Source organism: Esox lucius, chromosome 22 (assembly GCF_011004845.1).
Source record: "Esox lucius isolate fEsoLuc1 chromosome 22, fEsoLuc1.pri, whole genome shotgun sequence".
NCBI classification, from domain to species: Eukaryota; Metazoa; Chordata; class Actinopteri; order Esociformes; family Esocidae; genus Esox; species Esox lucius.
In genome coordinates this window covers 9,096,997-9,118,693 of record NC_047590.1, presented here as the reverse complement: position 1 = coordinate 9,118,693, position 21,697 = coordinate 9,096,997, and the positions used below count along the sequence as shown (strand labels likewise).

Here is a 21,697-nt window from a genome sequence, read left to right as displayed (position 1 = left end):
TATAGTCCTCTGTTTTTACTGCTGAATAATGTTGTTGTTCTTTATTCTAAGGTGTTTCTAAAATTGTTATCCTTGGCCTGTCAGGGAAGGCCACACAACAACAAGCTCTCCTTTATTTCCTAATGGAAACAATAAACCTGTGAAGGAGGCACACTTCTGGGGAGCAAATAGATTTTCAGTTCACCTAAATGCTATTATCCATATCAAGACTGGGCTGTGGATTCTCTCTTTTCTTTCTCTTTTTCTCTCTGTCTCTTTCCTTCTCTATCTTTCTCTGTCTGTTTAGTTTTTTTCTCTACATCTCTCTCTCAAACATCCCGCAAGGCTTTTTTCTTCTTCCACTCTTGGCAATTTCCACAAACAAACATTTCCCTCCACCCCAGCGTTCTAAGAAAAAAAGATCAAGAAAAACATACAATTATCTTTTAAAAAACTGGAACAGATTTTTATTAAATTAACCTTATTAGTGCATTACGGTAAGCAAATGCCAAAAAAGGGGAGCTCTGCTCATTTGCATTAAGATAGATTTTTCAGGTTGGCTGCGCGATTTAATTAAAGAAAAGATTAAGAACCATTAAACAAGCTGCTGTACCTTGCAGTAGCACAGCTCACATCTGACTCAGGTTAACACACGCCCAGATGGTGATTTGAGCGGGTCCCAAATGGCACCCTATTCCGTAGATAGTGCAGAACTCATTGGTCGGATGTAGAGCACTTTGTAGGGAATAACGCGGCATTTGGAATACAACCTTGGTAACTGTTGAATCACCGGAACAGAATGAGAATGATCCCATTAGTTCCCTAGGAAAAGTAAGATAATTCTGGAAATTGGTACTTTTCCATTCTCACACAGTGGAGAATCAGTCAACACCATTGTCTCTTCCTTCCCTGGTTGTTTCACAGTCACTCTCTTAGGGCCATGTTGGACTGAGAAAAAGTGAATAGAATTACAAATATGGCGATCCGAATAAATTTCATAATTGATCTTTAGCCCATTAATTTCTGAGAACTGCGAGCCACGCGTGACCTAACAGATCCATGTGTGTCATTTTTTATCATTGTGAACTTCCAAACTTAATTGTGGTTTTCAACAACCATGTAATAATATGTTTTCTTCCACAGCTTTAGTGATTCACATAAAGCACATCATGTTGGTCATTATGGAATGCTGTACATTTGAACAATTTCACATCTCAAGTTTATTTTTCAATGATTTTCCCTGCTTTTGTGACATCCCAACTCAGAACCCATAATAATAAAAAAAAATGCACAGTGTTGTATTCAAATGCGGCCATGATTAGACATATTGGGATGCAGCCTACAGAGAGACTTAGAAAAGGATTTGCATGGTCAACTATTCTACTCTAGGGTTAAAAAATTTGGTATGCAAATTATTCTGGGAGGATGTTGTTAAAGTATGAGAAAGAGGCTAGTGTCTGTCGACATGCAAACCCTAATCCGCCGGCTTTCGCAAATATGACGGAGGAACTGAAGCATAAAAGAATTGCTCATGTGTGTCCCACTTGAGTATTACTGCGAGGCACCTGCGTTGGAATGAACAGATACAAAATAAATACAAAATAATACAGCTAGAGAAGAGGGGGGGGGGGGGGGGGAAGAAAAAAATCCCCTCAGAAGAACCTGAAAAAGAGTCTTCATACGCCGCCATCAAATGCAATCAAGCGGCATTGAACTGATAACAGGTGCTTGGCAGGTGGATGGAGAGGGAGCATAGAGACAGATGTGAGAATCTGGCAGTCTCATCACCGTACAGGTGTGGAAATGTGCCTACTCCCTAATTAGCGCTGTAAATGCTTAATTTCTGTGTTTCAATATTGATTGCTACCTTTCTGCTCCGATCTCCCCATGGTACAGCACTGCTCCACTCTACGCTACGACACGCTACGCTACGACACGCTACGCCAACAGTGTATTTACGGGATGTAGGTTCAGTCAGTCAGTGTCTTAGAAAGCTCCTGTTTACTCAGAATGACACAGCTCATAATGTTTAGTTTCCTCGGTGCTGGCAGGAAGAGGGCTTCAGAATGTGACGGCAGGGCCATAGAAAGCCCCTGTGTGAAGCGGAGAGAAAACGACAATGTTTCTTCTCTTATGGAGGCATGCATAAAGGATACAGTAATGGACCCACACAATCAATGCCTCTGTGTGGATAAAAAAGGCTGTTTTGTAGATTTGTATGGAAACAGATGGATCTTTGTCTGGTCATGTATTAAAGAGAAATCCTCTCCTTTTTTCGGGCTTGCTCAAATTTTTCTCTTGGTGACAATTGACTGTAGAAACAAGTAAAATTCTCTACTGACACCCTGTCCTGAGTGATCTCATCTCTACGTTGAGTCTTTGATTGTATGTGTGTGTCTGTGCTTATGCCTGTGTTCCTGTACGCAGGTTTTATTTTCTATACTTGTGAGAAGGAAAAATCCTCACTAAGATGGTGAAATAAAGACACATTCTGACCTTGTTATATTACCCGTCTCCAGGTGTGAAAAAGCTATTCTCAGTTAGGAGTTAGTTAAGGTATAGAGAAAGTATAATATTTCATAGAAATAATGAGTCTGCACAATATATAAACATGAATGTAAAATGTGTTAGTGCCAGTTAATTTACTGTGTTATCTAATAAATAATGGACAATGAAATCTGTTCAGTATTTTATACCTCTGCGAGTGGCCATTGATTTATGTGACCGTCAGATCTATTTCCTGTCCAGCCAGACCCCCACGTGTCAGCGACACTGCCCGTCTAGAGAGGTGAATCCTGGGGCTTCGTCCGGGTCTAGCCCCTGGGCTCCTGTTCCACCCTGACAGCTGTATATCCCAGGTGGTCTGACATTTGAGACACGGCCAGGAAGACGAGAAGGAAGGTGTATGAGATGGGGGGACAGGGGACAGCAGGGAGGGGGTTGGGGGTGGGTGGGGGGGGGGGGGGGTTGTTGAGGTTGGGGTTGGAAGATTAACTTTGCGCCAGGTCCTAAAAATTCAGAGTCCCAAATGGCACCCCTCCCTACAGAGTGCACAGCCCATGACCGGAGATGTATGAGTCCTGGTCAGAAGTAGAGCACCACGTAAGGGGATAGGGCACCATTTGGCACACAGCATATGAGTCACTCAGGAGACAACCTGAGAAGCTGTGGTGCTTTTCGGTCCATATGGCTACACGGGGTACTCCAAGGACCCCTTTATTGATTTAGAGAGCAACAGACCTGTCTTGTTGTCTCATTGCCATCTCTGGAAAAGAAATAATAACTTTGTGGGTAAGGTGATAGTGTTAGTTAGTTGATGTGGAATTAGTTGATACAGGAACCGGGTGGGTTACTCCGTTAAACACAGGTTAGTTAGTTAGAAAACAAAATTAACTCCCGTATTTAACCTCTTTTCTAAGTCAGGACCCGGTTATCTCAGCAGACTCTGAAAAGAGGCAATATGAATAGTCTTTGTCGTGATTCTCAAGGAATGGTGGATATAACCTGAGTTCAGAGCAGGAACATAATCCCCTTGTTCATGGTCAAATGTGCACTGATATAAAACCGTATCAGCTCTGGTACAAATAGACCTTGAAGTGTGCAGGTTTTGTTAATAAAAGGACGGGGCCATGTAATGGGAGCATGGGTGGAGAGTGGATCGGCAAGATAAGATTTGTTGGAATATATGAGAAAGGACGTGGCGATAAATATGTATGTGCTTTTCCAAATGGAACATCTAGTGTGCCCATGTTTCTAAGGTCTGAGAATGATGTTCATTAGCATTCGAGCTAGCAGTATCGAAAGATCTAATGTATATTAAATTACCTACCGCGCTGACAAGTTTTGTTGTTAGTCTCATTTAAACACTGTACTTGACACAAGTTGTTTTCAGGAACATATTATTCATTAAGCTTTTGTATTGTATCATTACATTGGTATTTTCTGGTCCTGTGTGGCCTAGTTGGTAAAGCATGGCATTTTACAACTCAAAATGGTTAGAGTCCTTCTGGGGCCCAGTAAATCCACCTCCACAAATGACTGTAATTCGCTTTGTATGACAGTGTCCGCTAGACGGTATATATTATCATAATATCGTTATAATATCGTTGTAACATTGCTGTAATATCGTTATACAGTACATCCATAGAAGACTTACAATAGTCTGCACATACAAGGATACCTCTCATGGCATATGACCGGTGTCAATAACGTTGATTTTCTATGAAATGTATCCCCTTCAACCAGGGATTAGCGCTCCGAGTTAGTAACACGATCGCACCACCCAGACGGACCCACTGCGCCAGAAGACAAACTGCCAAGGTAACGCCTCCTGTGTGATGCGATTCCAGCTAAACGGCTCCATCCAAGTTTCTCATTCTCACCGAGTCCATGGCAGGTGGGCAATTATGAAACTTTGTTACACCAACGACCACCGGGAAAACATCCCGTCACGCCGGCGCCGCGCTTGTTTTCATGTTGACTTCACGTTGCTTGATGCCTCAGCCAAACGCACATCAAAACGTAGAGCCCGAAATGACGGCTGTGTCGGGCATGTTACTACAAGTGATGTCAGTCATCGCCGCTGGTTTGTATAGTTTTTACACTTTCAAGTGTTGCTGTGAAAGGAGTTGTGCTGAAACTCACACGGTACTGACAACAATTTAACCCGTTCACTTGTAAGACAGTACAAGATTGTGTATGATCCAATATCAGAAACATTCATTTCCGGGTCACCGTCACTGTAACACCACTAAAGGCTGTGTTGTAGGTGTTTTATTCACATAAATTAACCTAAATGAATATTTAGATTACAACCCCTTTAAGTGTACATATTAGAAATATGTCTCAGGAACAGAATAGCACAAGATTACCTCAGGCTTTGTTTTTCTTATCTTCTAATTTCTCTCCCCCCCCCCCCCCCATACAAACCTAACTGAGCTCCATAAATGATAATCACCTTGAAATTAATTAATCGTAACACAACAACATTTCTTATTTTGTTCTCGATAACATCATACTTTTGTAGTTTCTTTGTTTCGATTTCTTCCCCCACGTTGTGGAGAATGCCATTGAAGTTCATTCTGTCCATGCACAATGCCTTGCTGCCATTGGGGTTAGAATGTGTGCTATCTCAGTGTGGGGTCTTGGTAAAGTAATTAATCTCCATAAAGCTTGACTGAGGTAGGTATGATGGCTTGGAATTCAATTACCCCAATGCAGAGACGTCAATTTATGAGGGAAATATGCAGCATCTATTTTGCAGGTTAATATTGGCCACCTGAGTCTTCTCTTAGCTTTTGCAAAGTGGATTGTAGAATTGATATAATACATGGATGCCGCAGCTCCAGTTGTACATCATTGCGCTGGCATCTGGACCTCTTAAATACATTTTCAATTATTGGATAAAGATTTACTTTGACTATATGTCCATAATACTTTTATTACACATATATAAGCATTTCATGAATTTGTTATTACTGGTTCATCCAATGTGTTTTTAAAGTGGGTAATTTTCATTCTATGCAAAGTATTTGTACTTTGGAAGCTGGTTAACTCTTGAAAATTATATATTACTGTAAACAAAACTTGTTTTGCCAAGCTATAGTGGAATATGTGTGTTGAGAGTCATTACAATGGCAAATAACACACAAAAGCACAGTCCCATTTATTTTTCTGGTGACTTAATCATAGGAAATGGACATAGAGACATTCTTGTTTAAACTTGGTGTTTTTGTTTCACCATTTCCATCTTTTTTGCCAAAGGCCATAATCCTGACTGGTTTCTGGTTGAGTTCTGACCCTTGCTGACATTTGTATCCTCATTTCACGATGTCCTGGATTCAATGACTGTATACATCTGCTAGATCAGTATCCCCTTCACGCGTCTTTCCTCATAACAGGAAAATAAACTTTAAAATATGTATATATGGGAAATACAGATGATTTACAGTGGTCTTGTTCTGTTTTTCATCGTCCCTATATCATTTGGCCCTGTTAACATATAGCGTTTTCTTATAACATGAAGTGTATTGTCTGAAAATAAATTCTACTAAACTACTAAAATGGTCAGAACTTCCTTAATGCCTTGGGTTGGAATGATCCTGTCACAATACGCTCATGTTATTGTTTGTTGCTTTGGGAACACAACAGAGTGGTTATACAGGGAACACTTATCCATCATGTTGGCTTCTATTTTGGTTAATTTAGGTCATTAGAGGACATACAGCTCTGGAAAAAAATTAAGAGACCACTGCACAGGTTTTGAGTGAGGAACAGAAGGGTTCAAATGAAGAGACCACTGCAAATTGAACACTTCTGTTCCTCACTCAAAACTTTCCTTTTCAACTTTTTTGGAAAAGAAAAACGTGCAGTTGTCCCTTAATTTTTCCCCAAAGCTGTATATTCTATATTTCTGCAGATTCAAATGTAGATTACATTTTTGCGTTACAACTAAATATTAAAAACAAATACACATTTTCCTTAACTTTTTCACACAAGCGTGCCAGAAAAGAGAGATTACAGTAAAATAAAGTAATGAAGAATGCTATTGTGTTATTTAATAAAGAATACTTTAGTTTTTTATTCTAAATACACCCAAGACACATCAAAAAACAGCCAGATACCATTCAAAATCTAATTTATAAATTTCACATATTTTTTTAGCCTTTTAGAATAGGCTTTAGAATTCTTGAGTCAAAACTATTCCTCATTTACAGGAATATGGGTACATTGAGGTCTGCTTGATCAAAGCTGAGATACCCCCAGCAGAAACCTATTCTGAGGGTGACAGCAAAAGCTTTGAGAACATAGTTACATCATTGTGATTCTAACCTCTGGAAGTGCTTTTGTGTAAATATGGCAACGCGATGAAGACGGTGAGTCGGTGGGTGGGTGTGTTGGCGTTGTCTGAGTGGGTAGGCTGAGGTGACACTACAAGTCCTACGCAGAAAACGTTAATATGAGCAGCGAGCGTGACGATGGCGACCCACCTTCCCATAAATCACGTTGGTTTTAATCATACCTGCCACCTCGCTGCTCTGCTGTGCTCCACTCTCTCCCAGGATAAATTGTTTTCCCCTGCCTCCTGCCTCCTGCCTCTGCCTCTCACTTGTGTTCAATTATCTAGAAGCTCTTTTCTGGGTGTTTATTTATTTATCCAAAGTTCATGTACAGTATTCATGGCCATATTTCCTCCTGAGGGAGTGAGACCAGAACAATGCAGTGGACTGGGGCAGCTAACCACACCTCACCAGCGCTGCAGAGAGAGGCGACGTGGGCTGCTGTTACCACGGTCAGAGATAAAACACAGGAATCTTAATTTGATCACCCTGTTCTAGCAACATTTAAACTTCCGTTTTTTTTTTTATTGTAATCTATTTACGATTTCAAAATGGTCCTAATGTTTGTCATTTTCCTTTTGAAATTGCAGGCTTGATTTAATAGAAACGTATCAACTGTACCCAAACCTACAACCCGGCATTGATTGTGATCCACATAATAATACAAGCTTTCTTTTTACTGCAAGTCTGAAATCAAGAACCCACGCCTGTAGGGATGAGAAGACAACAAATGGAAAAATTATATTATGTGGAAAGAGGTGGACCTGGCTCAGTTGCTGTTCAATACAATCATATATTTTGCTGTATTATTCTAGTAATTTCCCCATATTTGTTAGGCTAGGTAGTAGTACTAGAGAGCTGGGCACCTAAAATATATCATTATTTTGCCTCTGCATCAGAAAGAAACTACTTAAAGGTTATACATATTGGTAAAAACAGAAAGGGTGAGATTATGTGTGTGAAAGAGAGGTGATTTTAATTAGTATTCACAGCTATCATTATATTGTTTTTATTCCTAATGAATTTTGTTTTATATCTTTTTTTTATATTATCTAATTACAATTTATTGCTTTTTTATTACAATATATACTGTATACATTGATGCTTTAGCAATATTTATGCAATATCTGTTACTGCCAATAAAGCTTTTTGAATTTCGAAATATGAACATTTGAGAGGGAGAATCTGTATGTGTGTGTTAGGGATAGGGAGGGAATGTTTGTGTGTGTGAGGGAGAGAGGGAGGGAGAGATAATATGTATATGAGAGGGAGAGAGAGAGAGTAAATGTCTGTGTGTGAGAGAGAGAAATAGAGTGTGTGTGTGAGAGGGAGAAAGAGAGCGTAAGATAGAAAAAGAGGGAACGAAATAGAGTGGGAGGGAGAAAGGCTGACAGAGAGTGACAGAGGGTGCGTGTGTGTGTGTGAGTGTGCGTGTGTGAGAGAGAGGGAGGGAGAGAGAGTGTGTGAGTGAATGTGTTCGAGAAAGATAGTGTGTGTGTGTGTGTGTGTCAGAGAGTAAGAGAGAGAAAAAAAGATAGAGAGACAGGAAGGAAAGAGAGATTGAATGTGCTTACATACAGTACTCAGGGCTGACCCTTGGAGGGAAGTCAGAATGTATACATTTTACCACATAATTATTACTAATGATGAAGCAGGGGCCATCAAGAGGTTTGTGTTAATTACAAATCCCTGGTCGAACACAGAAACAGAAAGGCTACGTCCCGAATGGCAACCTTTCGCCTATATAGTGCCCCCGGTTTTCATAAAGGCCATTGCACTGCAAAGTGAACAGGGTGCCTTTTGGGATACCAGAAGAAAAGGAAAAGGATCCTGTCCTCTTTGCGTCATCTGTCTTTGGTGTGTTTAAAACAGAGAGAAGGTACTGACATCTCACTACATAAACCATGTCAGGGCCGCCCGTGGCACCTATCTCTTTGACAAAATAAAGGCGCCGGCAATTAGGCTGTTTCATGTCATCAGACAGCCTATGTGCCATTCCCACAATGCCGAGCAAAACTAGAAGACACCTTAAGTGCCTGTTAAGTGATCAAAGAGTGAGCCACATATTGGATAACACAATTATTATAAAACCCAGGCGTGCAAATACTTTCTGCTGATAATGGCTTGTAAACAGGAGACATTACTTCACACAAAGATTATTCCGATTATTTCGCCCTGACACCGGATGTACCAGCCGGGTCTATTAAAGGGGAGAAAAACATCTCTTTGGTTAAGAGATGGAGAAAGCACGACTATTGTCAGAATGGGTCTGTTGAAAAAAATAAAGAAAAACTCAACAGGATTCTCAGAGGTCCTAATTGCCAATATTCAAAACAACACCAGTGACAGGAGTTGAAAAGGATGTAAGGCAATCTCACACAAAGTGGTTCTTTTTTCTTCCTCTGCTAATGCCTTGCTCTCTCTCCCTCCCTCTCTCTCATTCTCTCTCTCTTTTCTCCCTGTCCTTCGCCTCTCCGTGTACTTTGCAAAAGCACGTAAGAGGCCTCTTCTGCCCGTAATAGAGAGTAGACATATAAAAGAATTGGGGGAAGTGGTGGTTTCCTTGTGTTAAACGACTGGGTCAAACAGTCAAACTGTAATTATTACCAAAGTACCAGAACTGATCGCTGGTCACCAGCCTCACCTGTCATTAACCCGTGGATCCCTGGAAGCTCTCAGTCTGGGAGACCAGACGCTAATTTGAGTTTCCAGGAGGGTGGGGATAATTATCGAGACCTAATAGGGATCAGTGCTGTGGGACCTCTCTGTACATCTGGCTCCCAACAAGACACTGCACCTGAGGCTCAGCTGGGATATAGCTACTAAACCAGCACAGCTATATAGGCTTGGCTAGTCCCATCAGATATATAGGATCTAGTGGCTAACCTGGCAAAATGTATGGAATATAAGTTAAACTAGTCCTATCTGATTTATAGGATCTAGCAACTATAATAGATTCAGGTTTATGGGCTGGGCTATTGCAGTGGTCAATTACATTTCGAATGCCTTTAATTCAGGAAGTACACAAACATTTCAATCCCAATGCTTTTTACGGAAGAACATTTTTATTTTAATAGGAGGTTGGTTTATTTAATGGCATTTAAATGGATTTGACCCCGACCCTGTAGACTAATCCAATCATCTTGGATGAGTTGTAGGAATTATCAAAGACACAGCTCCAAAACTTGTCCAGGCTGACCTGCCAACTGGAAATCTGCACTTAGCTATAAATGCAGACTGTAAAAATGAATTAGATTACCATTTCAAGAATTATGTTTATTTTTTTATTTATGTTTATTTGAACTGCCAATGACCAATTCAATTATAAATAAATACTCTTCATATCATGAGGTTAATTTAACTTTAAAAAGGAAAATGTTTCAGGCCAAGCAATCGGTTACACAGTATTTTGATCTTCAACAACAGTTAATTTGGGTCTGCTCTGCAGCAATTGGTATACTGATGTGGTATTATATCAGTATATACTGATAATCTTATGAATATAATTTTGAAGCACAGAATGAAACTAACTGTGGAAGACAGTTATAAAATGTATCTAAACAGGGGTGAGGTGCTGTCAGTGTTATGTTGATTTGATGGTAGCTAAGATAGTAACTTAAATTGTCGCTAGAAGCCTGCAGCAATATTTGTTTAGGACATTTTGTCGCGGAAACACGTAAAAACCTTTTGTACCTTAAGAGGGCTTCGTGAGCACCTAATAAATCGTCAGAAACCCATCCGTATTTCCCCGGTTCAATCACCTGGTTAGATCATCTGATCAATAACCAAAAAGTTGCTGGACAGAATATCCTACCTGACAAGAAAGATGTGTGTTTTTTCTTTTCTTCCTCTAGTCATTATTTCATTTCAAGGTTTATCTTTTTGTGGTCATACATTGTCCAGGTTTACCCTATCACCTGCCTAGCTACTGAATACTTGACTTTGCGTCTGTCTGTGCGTTGTATCTGTGCTTCGGGAGGCCTGGGAAGAATCTCAGGCCATCTTTAATTCATGTGATTAAAAATTCAGGAGATACCCTTGTACCAGCTGTTCAACTCCGTTAGCGAGCTGTAATTCAGAGTTCAAATCCCAGCAAATTGAGGGTTTGGCTAACAGGAGCGGTGGGAGGAACTACCTTTGTACACCAGCTGGGGTGGAGAGTAACATTCAAGCAGGTGAATCCCGCGCGGTCTCATGCAACTAACACAGACCCGGATGTTAATTCCCCCGTCGGCACGCAGACAACAAAGACAATTATAACCGTACAACCACCGCGGGTGTCACTGCCAACAGCACACACTCCGACGGTAAGTGTTCATGAGATAGTAGCACCGGCGGAATCGGGACGCGTTGGAAGGATGACGCATTTGAATCAGGTAGTAATTCCATGGGGTGCGCCAAAGTGAAACGCGGGGAGCCAGACAGGCTGACGAACGTCTACTTCGGGGGAGGTGCCGTCTCCGTTGTCTTGGTGTTCCATCTCTCTTTCGTGACACTGTTTAAAAAAACGTTTTGGGGGGGGAAAACAAGGTTTACAATGTGGCACTGATTGTGTTTCCTGGTGGCCATTTATAAGGTAGAGAGAGAAAACCTTTCTTGGCAGACTGCCTCTAACAGAGGGGGCTGGTGCCAAGCTCTTTGAGACCTAATCACTTGGTAGGCTCTCAGATCACTATCCCCTTTCTATTTGCCATACTGGATGCCAGCAGCATAGCACCCTGCATCCCACTGCTGGCTCATTTCTGAAGCTAAGCAGTGTCGGCCCAGGTTGGTCCCAGGATGGGAGGCCAGATGCGGCTGCAAGAGGTGTTGGAAGGCCTGTAGGGGGCACTCTTTCACTTGTTCAAAAATATGATACCCCAGTGCCCCAGCTCAGTGAAGGGGACATTGCCCTACACTGGATGTTGCCTTTCGATTGGGATGTTAAACCGGTGTCCTGGCTCATTTGTCGTAACATCATAGCCAGCAAATCATCCCCAGCTTGGCACATTCGCCCCCACTTGTCTTAATGCCACCATTACTCGGGCTGTTGCTGTGAATGTTCACTGTACTGAATACGTATCAGGTATGAGTGGACTACATGCATTTTCCACCCTATTCTCCTTGCTGTGCATTACTCAAACCATGGTTTTGAAGGAAAAGGGTCCAGATCTGTTTCTGCACGTTGTCACTGCTGGTCCAGGTGTGCTGAAGTCTTTGTGAGTGCGGACGTCCGTCCCAGCTATTGGATTGTGTATGATCTGCTCACTGTTACCTAACAAAGGTTGACCATTTCATCTGGCGCGGTCAGCGGAGGTCAGGCTAATCCCAGTGATCAGGGGAATTAGAAAAGGCTTATCCTGTATCTATCCCTCCATCACCTACCTTCCCATCTACACGCACGAACCCAAAGCTCTGCTTCAGCCCCGACTAAAACCGCCGTTGACCCAATCCATCCAAACCACTCCACGTCCACACAAACCTCCCAGCTTTTCCCCGACTGCGTTTGTGCGGCTCATTAATTACTTTGTATCACGCCACAGAACTGCTCGCAAAATGAGGAATGACGGAGAGAGAGGGGGGGGGGTGGCGGCGGTGTTTTCACTCAGCGGCGGTGCACAGCCGTGTTCTGTTTGCCCAACGTACACTCAGCTACCTGGACCCGTTTGGCCGGCTGCCTAAGTACTCAAACAGACAGAAAGGATTTAATGTTCGGTGTGTAAGAGGCTTTTTTGTACTGATTGTAGGATTCAGTAGGTAAGCACAATCTGTCCACCTATTGTATGTGATATGAGCCGCTAGCTACGGCAGACTGGCTCTGGGTGAATTGCACGAGGAAGCCAACAGAACGACACTGGAGTTGGAAGACACTTTGCGAGGAGGCCTGGATGAACCGAGGCCTCATGAGCGGACATGGTATAGACGTAAACGGCCGTGCAATTCTGCTGTGGAACCAAGGGATGCATGAGATAAAGGGCAGTATTTGGACGCTTGCTTAGGACCCATTTTTGATTTTGTGGGTGTTTTTTCGTTATTTCTGAAGGGGAGGGGACATTTGGCCCGCTGGCTGGCACTCGTTTTGATGTCAGGATCCATTTTCATTCTTCACACATATGGAGCCAGAACTTAATAAAGCATCCGACCAATAACGCACTACTTTAGTTCTGGTTTAACTGAGATTAAAGATGAACCGAAGGTCTAATAAACTGCAATTACCGGATCTTATTAACCTTAAATCGCCTAAGAACACAAAAGCAAAATGCCTATCCTCAAGGCAATTTAATAATTGCGGGGTTGCAAATTGTGTATTATTTGACTCCGCTGCCACGCAGTATTTTCATTTTGCGGTGACCCCGTGCTTGTTGCTTCAGCCACCAAAACATTCCAACAAAGAAACAAACTGGGCGCTTTCCAACCCGAAACCTATTTCCTATACACTGGCCCTGGTCAAACGTGGAGCACTGCGCCGCGTTCATTTGGGACATGCTGCGCTGCCGTTGAGTTTGTTAAAATAAATAAACTCATCGGCAGACTAGGTTGGCTCTTTTTTTTTTTTGATCAGTTGGGCAGCCTCAGGACAGATTTGAATACTAGTTTTCAGAGTTTTGATTCGTGTGCTCTGGACGTTTTTTTTTTTAATAATGCAGAGGTGAAGGGAGAGGAGCGCGGGTGGTGCATTGGTTTTCTCCTACGCTCATTAAGAGGGGCCTCCACGCATCCCAATTATCCTCCCTCTGAGTGCCCCCATAGTGCCCTACCCCATTGGCCCTGGTGAAAAGTAGTGCAGTATACTAAGGGAATAGGGCTCCATTTAGGAGCCTTTTGTTGCAGTGGTCTGGCTGTTCCCTCACTCCTCCACAAGTTCAAGTGTCATCATGACTATCTCACATGTCAAAGGGAGACAGGAAACGTTGAAGAAGACGGAAGTTAAAGAGGGAGAGATGTGGGAAGGAGGAGGAATGTTGCCAACCCCTAATAGACAGATTCCATGCTGGGAACACAAAAGAGCATATTAAACACAAAAGTTTAGAAGTACAAATGAAGTCTTGGACTCGCAGTTTCTTTAATCTTTTGCATCTGAATTTTTTTTCCCCTTCTTTTTCTTTTTCTCTCCTCCTCATCTCTGGATTTTTTTTTCCAGTTAAATGTTGAAACAAAATCCAGCCTGTACGATTGACTTTCCTGTAAAAAAAAAAAATATCCAGACACATCATAAAATTTTAATTACTTCTATCTCATTTCCATAAGATTCCTTAAAAAATGTAAAATTCATTTAAAGTAAGTGGTGACTTTGTCTTTGAAGATCATGACAATTAACATGGATCAAAGCGTAGGTTCTGTAAGGATGGGATCTCATTACCATAATGAAATTAACTTAGAGATAAGAATCTAATAGGTGCAACAAAAACACATTACTAATATTTGAGGAAAATTATGTTTATTCTGGTAATACAATAATTATAAAAACTTGTATTCAATTAACAGTTTGTTAATTAACTTAGATTTTATACACTGACAATATCAAGACCATTTATCAGTTAAATATTTTTCCAGTGTTTGTTTCATCCTTTCTCCATCTGTTTTTTGCATTTAAAATTTCATCCTAAAATACACAAAGCATAATTTTGACCCCATTGTTTACACTTGATTATGCCACATAAAATAAACATCAATTAGCATTTGTATTGTAATTCTTTCAATAACAGACATTGCACATCATAATTTTGAATGAAAAACAGCACCATCGTTTGGGAGCTGTCAGAATATATGGATACAAGAGTTTTCCAACTAAAGCAAATTTTACCAAATGTAAAGAGTCATTTACAACTAAGTTTCTATCTTCATTTGCACTGCCAAATGAGTTGCGATTAATGCTCTATCACATTTTTCTCTAAATGCAGAATCACCCACTAGTTTTGACCAGGGTTCCTTGGGCTCTAATCAAAACTAGTGTACCATCTATTGGGAAATAGGGTGTCATTTGGAAAGTGACCACGATTCCCTCTTTGATGCTACTGTATATACTACTATGGGGGTGGATGTGCCTGAAACCTCTCCTCTCCACTGCATGGGAACGTTGTGCTCCTTTGCCTGACAAACTAAAGACCCTGTCACACACAGCTTTAGTACTACATGTAATTGAAATAAATTGTAACAGTAGAGGACTATAGTCGGATGTTAGTTAATACCTCTCCTTCGCATCCTGAGCCTTGGACATGTTCAAGGAGTCAGAGAGAAGGACTGAGAGAGAGGGGGGGGGGGGGAGCTGGAGGAGTAGGACAAGGTACAGGAGGAGGAGCTGAAATAGGAAGCAGGGGAGTAGGATGAGCAAAGGAGAAGGTGGAGTAGTATGAGCTGATGGAGGAAGAGGAAAAGGAGTAGGTGGAGAAGGAGGTGGAGGACAAGCTGAAGGAGGAGGATGAAGAGGTGGCAGAGCTGAAGGGAGAGGCACAGGAGTAGGAGGAGCTGAATGAGGAGGAGGTGCAAATAGAGTAAGAGGGGATGGAGGAGATAAAGAGGAGCAGAAAAGGGAGGATGTGAAAATTTTGCAAGATGTGGAGGAGATGAGGAGGAAATGAATGAGGTTGAGGTGAAAATTGAGTAAGAGGAGGTGAAGGAGAAGAAGAGGAAGAGCTGCAGGAGGCGGAGGTGTACATGGAGCAGGAGGAGGTGGAGAACAAGTGGAGAGGAAGAAAGAGAAGCGGGGTCCAATGACCCCATTTTTGTCTTGAAACATAAATTATTAACCAACACATATTTTTCTGAAGCCTTCTAGACCCTGAAAGGTGCTTCGAAAGCAGGAGCAATTTGTCAGGAGTTTTAGGGTCTGTTTGGATGGTGGACTATATGGGTGTTTCAGCCCAAGCCAAAGTATGCTCTGGCCACTACTGTGACACTGTGATTCCCATGCCCTATCGCATTCTTTTCTCAGATCCCAGGCAGTTATGCTTTTCCCCTACGTGACGGCCAGGATGTAGACAAAATGCAGTCCAGTGACCTATGAGGGGGAGAACATTTGGAACACACATCGCTCTCCTGTCCACACATGTTCATTAGCCTATTCCCCTAGAGCCATGCTGTTTACATACTTTTTTCCATGTTTTTTCCCTTTATATTTGGGGTGTGTATGTGTGTGTGTGTGTGTTTGTCTGGGTGTGTGTGTGTGTGTGTATTTCCGTGTGCGTGTGTGTGAGAGTGATTGCGTGTGCGCGCGCGTTTGTTCAGAGTGGGTGGGGGAAGAAGAAGAATTTTCCACACACAAAAGATTTCTCACACAGAAATCTGACCAACAGACATTATCAGTGTATTATGATTGGCATTCCAGAAACTGCAGCGTCTGCACTAGGTGAGGTCGTCTGTCTCTTGGTCACTTTTTCATTCTGTTGAATCAACATGGAACCAAGGTTCCACGTTCTGCCACAAGACTTTCACACCATTATTATCATCGACATCATCAGCACACATAAATACAGTCACAAAGGAACAACACCCTTGGACGCCCAGAACAGGAAATAATGACCTGTTGGTGCTCAGCTGTTGAAAGGATATTGGTGGAGCACGATTTTATATTAAACTCCGAAGGCTGTGTGTACCTTGGTCGTGTCTCCCACATCGTATATTGTAACTCACCGTTACATCAGGGGGAATGTACAGAGTTTTGTATGTTTTCACCGTTACATCAGGGGGAATGTACACAGTTTTGTATGTTTTCACTGTTACTTCAGGGGGAATGTACACAGTTTTGTATGTTTTCACCGTTACATCAGGGGGAATGTACACAGTTTTGTATGTTTTGTTGTTTGACCCTTTTTCTTACTTTCATCTGTTTTCTCTCCTTCACCTCCTCTTACATGCTCCCCCCCTCCTCCTTCACTCTCTCATCCCTCTCTCAACCCCCTCTCAATCCCCTTCTCTCTCCTTCCACTTTTCTCTCTCACTCTATTCTTCCTCTCTCTCTCCTCCCTCTGTCATTCTTCTTGTGACCAGTGATAGTTCACTGGGAAGAGAAGACCCGTCAGAAGAAAGGACAGCTTGTTAGGACTGGTTTTGGCCCTTGGAAACTAATCAACGTGTTTCTTGTGTCACAAAGAAATGGCAACAAAAACATTTTTAAGGTGATATTCTTCATCCTCTGTTTTGAATAATCTCCCTCAAGACTGAAATGCTGTCGTCTTTTTTTTTTTTTATCATGCAATGTCCTTATGATATTACTCAGTTGTTTCACGAAATGGCATTTGTAACCTGTAATGTCTTTCAATCTTTCCACATATGAAACCAATTAAATATAATCAGAATATGATGTGCATCCATTGTTGATTTTTCTAATGCATAGAAATGCATAATTGTATATGTATACAGGAATTGGAGTAGAACTATGGAATTCAGAGGGAATTTTCAATGCATGCTAGTTTTATTAAAGCTCACATTGCCCTGATTTTCCCTCATTACACTTTCACACCTTTCTACAATGGCTGTTTATTTCACAAGGTTATTTCACATGGTTCCAATACGTTCTATCTTTAAAGGGCATTCAGACAGGTCAAAAATATTAATATTTGTCTTGATACACATCATCACTTCTCAAACTTTACATTCTGTTTGATTCTCTTCGAGATGAAACAGTAAAAAAAAAAAAAGAGTAGATATTTTGATGTGATTTTCCTGCCTTTTTACATCAAACATAATACACAGCTTTAAACAGACACACAACATGCAAGAGACAGTAGGGATTGATGATTGACATGTTTTTTGTTTTGACAGTGCTCACCCTCTCTGGTCCTTGTTTGTGATCATTAATAGTGTATGAGCTTATTAGGGAGCCAATGCCGTCAAGTCCCCTACTAGTATATGCTAGTAGAGAGTGCTTACAGGCGAGTTGTCAGTACATGTCTGAGACATTATTAGACTCTCTTTAGTCCAAACTCGATTTCTTCCTTCTCTCTGTATCTAACAGAAACGCACTCTGAAATTACAAGATTTCACAGATGAGTAAAAGAAGTGCACGTGTGCTATGATGCACAGGACAGGAGAACATATGGCTTCAATTACAAACTGTGAGGTAGTTCCTCATTGGTTCTGTCCCAAATGGCAGCTGAATAGGACACTACTTTTGACCAGTCTTAGACTAAAGTAGTGGAAGATAAACAGATTACAGTGCCATTTCGAACACACCCTATTAAAAAGGAAATTCTCTGGATTTCCTCCCAGGAATTACCCTTCATCCCTTGATTCCCCCTTTAATAATTCCATGCAAGGCAATAGCATTTACAGTGGGGAGAACAAGTATTTGATATACTGCCGATTTTGCAGGTTTTCCCACTTACAAAGCATGTAGAAGTCTGCAATTTTTATCATAGGTACTCTTGATCTGTGCGAGACGGAATCTAAAACAAAAATCCAGAAAATCACATTGTATGATTATTAAGTAATTAATTTGCATTTTATTGCATGACATAAGTATTTGATACATCAGAAAAGCAGAACTTAATATTTAGAAACCTTTGTGTGCAATTACAGAGATCATACGTTTCCTGTAGTTCTTGACCAGGTTTGCACACACTGCAGTAGGGATTTTGGCCCACTCCTCCATACAGAGCTTCTCCAGATCGGGGCTGTTGCTGGGCAATACGGACTTTCAGCTCCCTCCAAAGATTTTCTGTTGGGTTCAGGACTGGAGTCTGGCTAGGCCACTCCAGGACCTTGAGATGCTTCTTACTGAGCCACTCCTTAGTTGCCCTGGCTGTGTGTTTCGGGTCGTTGTCATGCTGGAAGACCCAGCCACAACCCATCTTCAATGCTCTTACTGAGGGAAGGAGGTTATTGGCCAAGATCTCGTGATACATTGCCCCATCCATCCTCCACTCAATACGATGCAGTCGTCCTGTCCCCTTTGCAGAAAAGCATCCCCAAAGAATGATGCTTCCACCTCCATGCTCCACGGTTGGGATGGTGTTCTTGGGGTTGTGCTCATCCTTCTTCTTCCTCCAAACACAGTGAGTGGAGTTTAGACCAAAAAGCTACTTTTTGTCTCATCAGACCACATGACCTTCTCCCATTCCTCCTCTGGATCATCCAGATGGTCATTGGCAAATTTTAGACGGGTCTGGACATGTGCTGCAGGATTTTAATCCATGACGGCGTAGTGTGTTACTAATGGTTTTGTTTGAGACTGTGGTCCCAGCTCTCTTCAGGCCATTGACCAGGTCCTGCCGTGTAGTTCTGGGCTGATCCCTTACCTTCCTCATGATCATTGATGCCCCATGAGGTGAGATCTTGCATGGAGCCCCAGACCGAGGGAGATTGACCGCCATCTTGAACTTCTTCCATTTTCTAATAATTGCGCCAACAGTTGTTGCCTTCTCACCAAGCTGCTTGCCTATTGTCCTGTAGCCCATCCCAGCCTTGTGCAGGTCTACAATTCTATCCCTGATGTCCTTACACCACTCTCTGGTCTTGGCCATTGTGGAGAGGTTGAAGTCTGTTTGATTGAGTGTGTGGACAGGTGTCAAACAGGTGCAGTTAATACAGGTAATGAGTGGAGAACAGGAGGGCTTCTTAAAGAAAAACCCGTCTGTGAGAGCCGGAATTCTTACTGGTTGGTAGGTGATCAAATACTTATGTCATGCAATAAAATGCAAATTAATTATTCAAAAATCATACAGTGTTATTTTCTAGATTTTTGTTTTAGATTCCGTCTCTCACAGTTGAAGTGTACCTATGATAAGAATTACAGACCTCTACATGCTTTTTAAGTACGAAAACCTGCAAAATTTGCAGTGTATCAAATACTTGTTCTCCCCACTGTATGTATTTTTAGCCCTTGCAGAACATTAGGCTGTATGTGTCAGTGCCCAGCGATTGTTGTATGAAGGTTTCAAATGTCATGTGGGTTTTTCTTAAGAAGAATTGGCAATTTCCAGTTGAACTAAACCATAATTGAACCAGGAAGAAACCTTTGTGAGTTTCCCGTCCCATTGACTACAAGGTGACCTGGCTGTGGTGAACAGGGGAAGACAGGCAGACATACAGGCTGGATGGGCAGACCGGATGATAGCGGGCATGGAGAAGCCCTCTCTCTAAGAGGAGTATTAGTACCATGGTCGCACCTTTCCCCCCTTTGGACATCCCTCCAGGAGTAGCGGCAGAGGTGAGGGACATAATTGTCTGTTGATGGCCACTCTAAAAGGATGTCAGTGGGAGGTGGGAGGAAAAAAAGGATGTGGGGATGTGGAGGTGATCTGCCGCGGGGGGGGGGGGGGGGTCTCTAGAGATACATTTGTGAATGGAGCTTGTTGGCTTCACCTCTCCCTGACACCAACAATGGGCCTGCAGAATGAGTCAGCCATTGGTCAAGTGTTGCGTTTCCCCTTTCTCCTGGAGAGCAGATCTGGGTTCAGACACCATTTGATCTTGCAAGACGTTACAATTCATTAAGTTACTCTACAGGTGATTGATTTTCTCACCTGCGGGGTAGCATTTTGTTGTCTTGTTCTTTTACAAGGCTTTCGAGAACCCTCTGTTGCAAGGAATTAATCGATAATTTCTTAATGGGAATGTAATGTTTGATCAGAGTCAATGGTTCTGGAAAAGACAAATGTAAAAAATAAATAAATAAACATCTGTGGTACCATAGTCTTGTGAGATAATATTTCCAAATTTCAAGAACTTTAAAAGTTACTGCAGTCGCAAAAACCATCCAACGCTAAGTTGAAATTGGCTCTCATGATGGCCGCCACAGGAAAGGAAATACCAGTGTTAGAGATACCGTTAGAAATCTGCAATCAACTGTGCCTCAGATTGCAGCCCAAATAAACGGTTTACATGGTTCAAGTAATAGATACACCTCAACATCATCTGTTCAGAGGAGACTGTATGAATTAGGCCAGGTCAAATTGCCCCAAAGGGACTACTATTGAAGGACACCATTAAGAATGCATGGGTGAAGAAATGTAAGAAATGGACATTAGACCAGTGACTCCAAACTAGAGAATTTTCCTTTCAACCGCTGTGTCTTTGTGAGACATAGTATGAACAGATGACACCTGCATGTGTGTCCCAACGTGAAGTGTGGATGAAGGGGTGTGATGGTGTGAGGGTACTTTGCTGGTAATACTGCCTGTGACTCATTACAAATTCAAGGCACCATCAAAAAGCATGGCTACCACATCATTCTGCAATGATACGCTATCCCATCTGCTTTGCGCATTTGTTTTTCAACAAGATGATGACCCAAAATACACCTCTGTGTAGGGGATATTTGGCCAATGAGTTAAGTACTGGAGTGATGAATCAGATAACCCCCACAATCACCCAAACTCAAATACATTGAGATGATTTGGGATAAGTTGGATCGTAAAGTGAAGGAAAAGGTGCCAATAAGGGCTCATCGGGTGTGGGAACTCCTTCAAGACTGTTGGAAAAGTTTCCTGGTGACTACCTCATGTAGTTGGTTATGATAATGCCAAGAGCGTGCAAAGCTGTTATTAAGGCCAAGGATGGCTAGATTCGTTTAACACTTTTTTTGGTAATTGCATGATTGCATATGTTATTTAGTAGTTGTTGATGTATGCATTATTATTATACACTGTGGAAAATAGTAAAAATAAAGAAATACCTTTGAATGCATAGGTGTGTCCAAACTTTTGACTGGTACTGCATATTTTACAATGTGCTTCTGTGCACCAAACTAGTAAAGGTACATTTTACTGCATTTCAGTGTCACAATACATAAATTCTATACTTTCATATTTCCTGACGCTTAAAATCTACTTGCTAAATTATTCAGGGTAAGACCATCTCAAAACAATTCCATATGTTTGTAGAAATCACAAATTAGATAGTACAAATCAGGCACACGTGAAGCATTAGTTGTGGTATTGAATATGATTTTAAACCCAGGT

The 21,697-nt window shown here is 41.7% G+C and overlaps 1 long non-coding RNA gene across 1 annotated transcript; it reads right to left on the bottom strand.

The window, feature by feature from the left end:
• Positions 1-598: 598 nt before the first annotated feature.
• On the bottom strand, positions 599-4,645 carry LOC109614914. The gene is made up of 3 exons (XR_002195910.2): positions 4,136-4,645; positions 2,676-2,842; positions 599-757 (listed from the first exon to the last, which is right to left on the bottom strand). It is a non-coding gene; the product is annotated as an uncharacterized LOC109614914 (long non-coding RNA).
• Between the last annotated feature and the right edge of the window lie 17,052 nt (positions 4,646-21,697).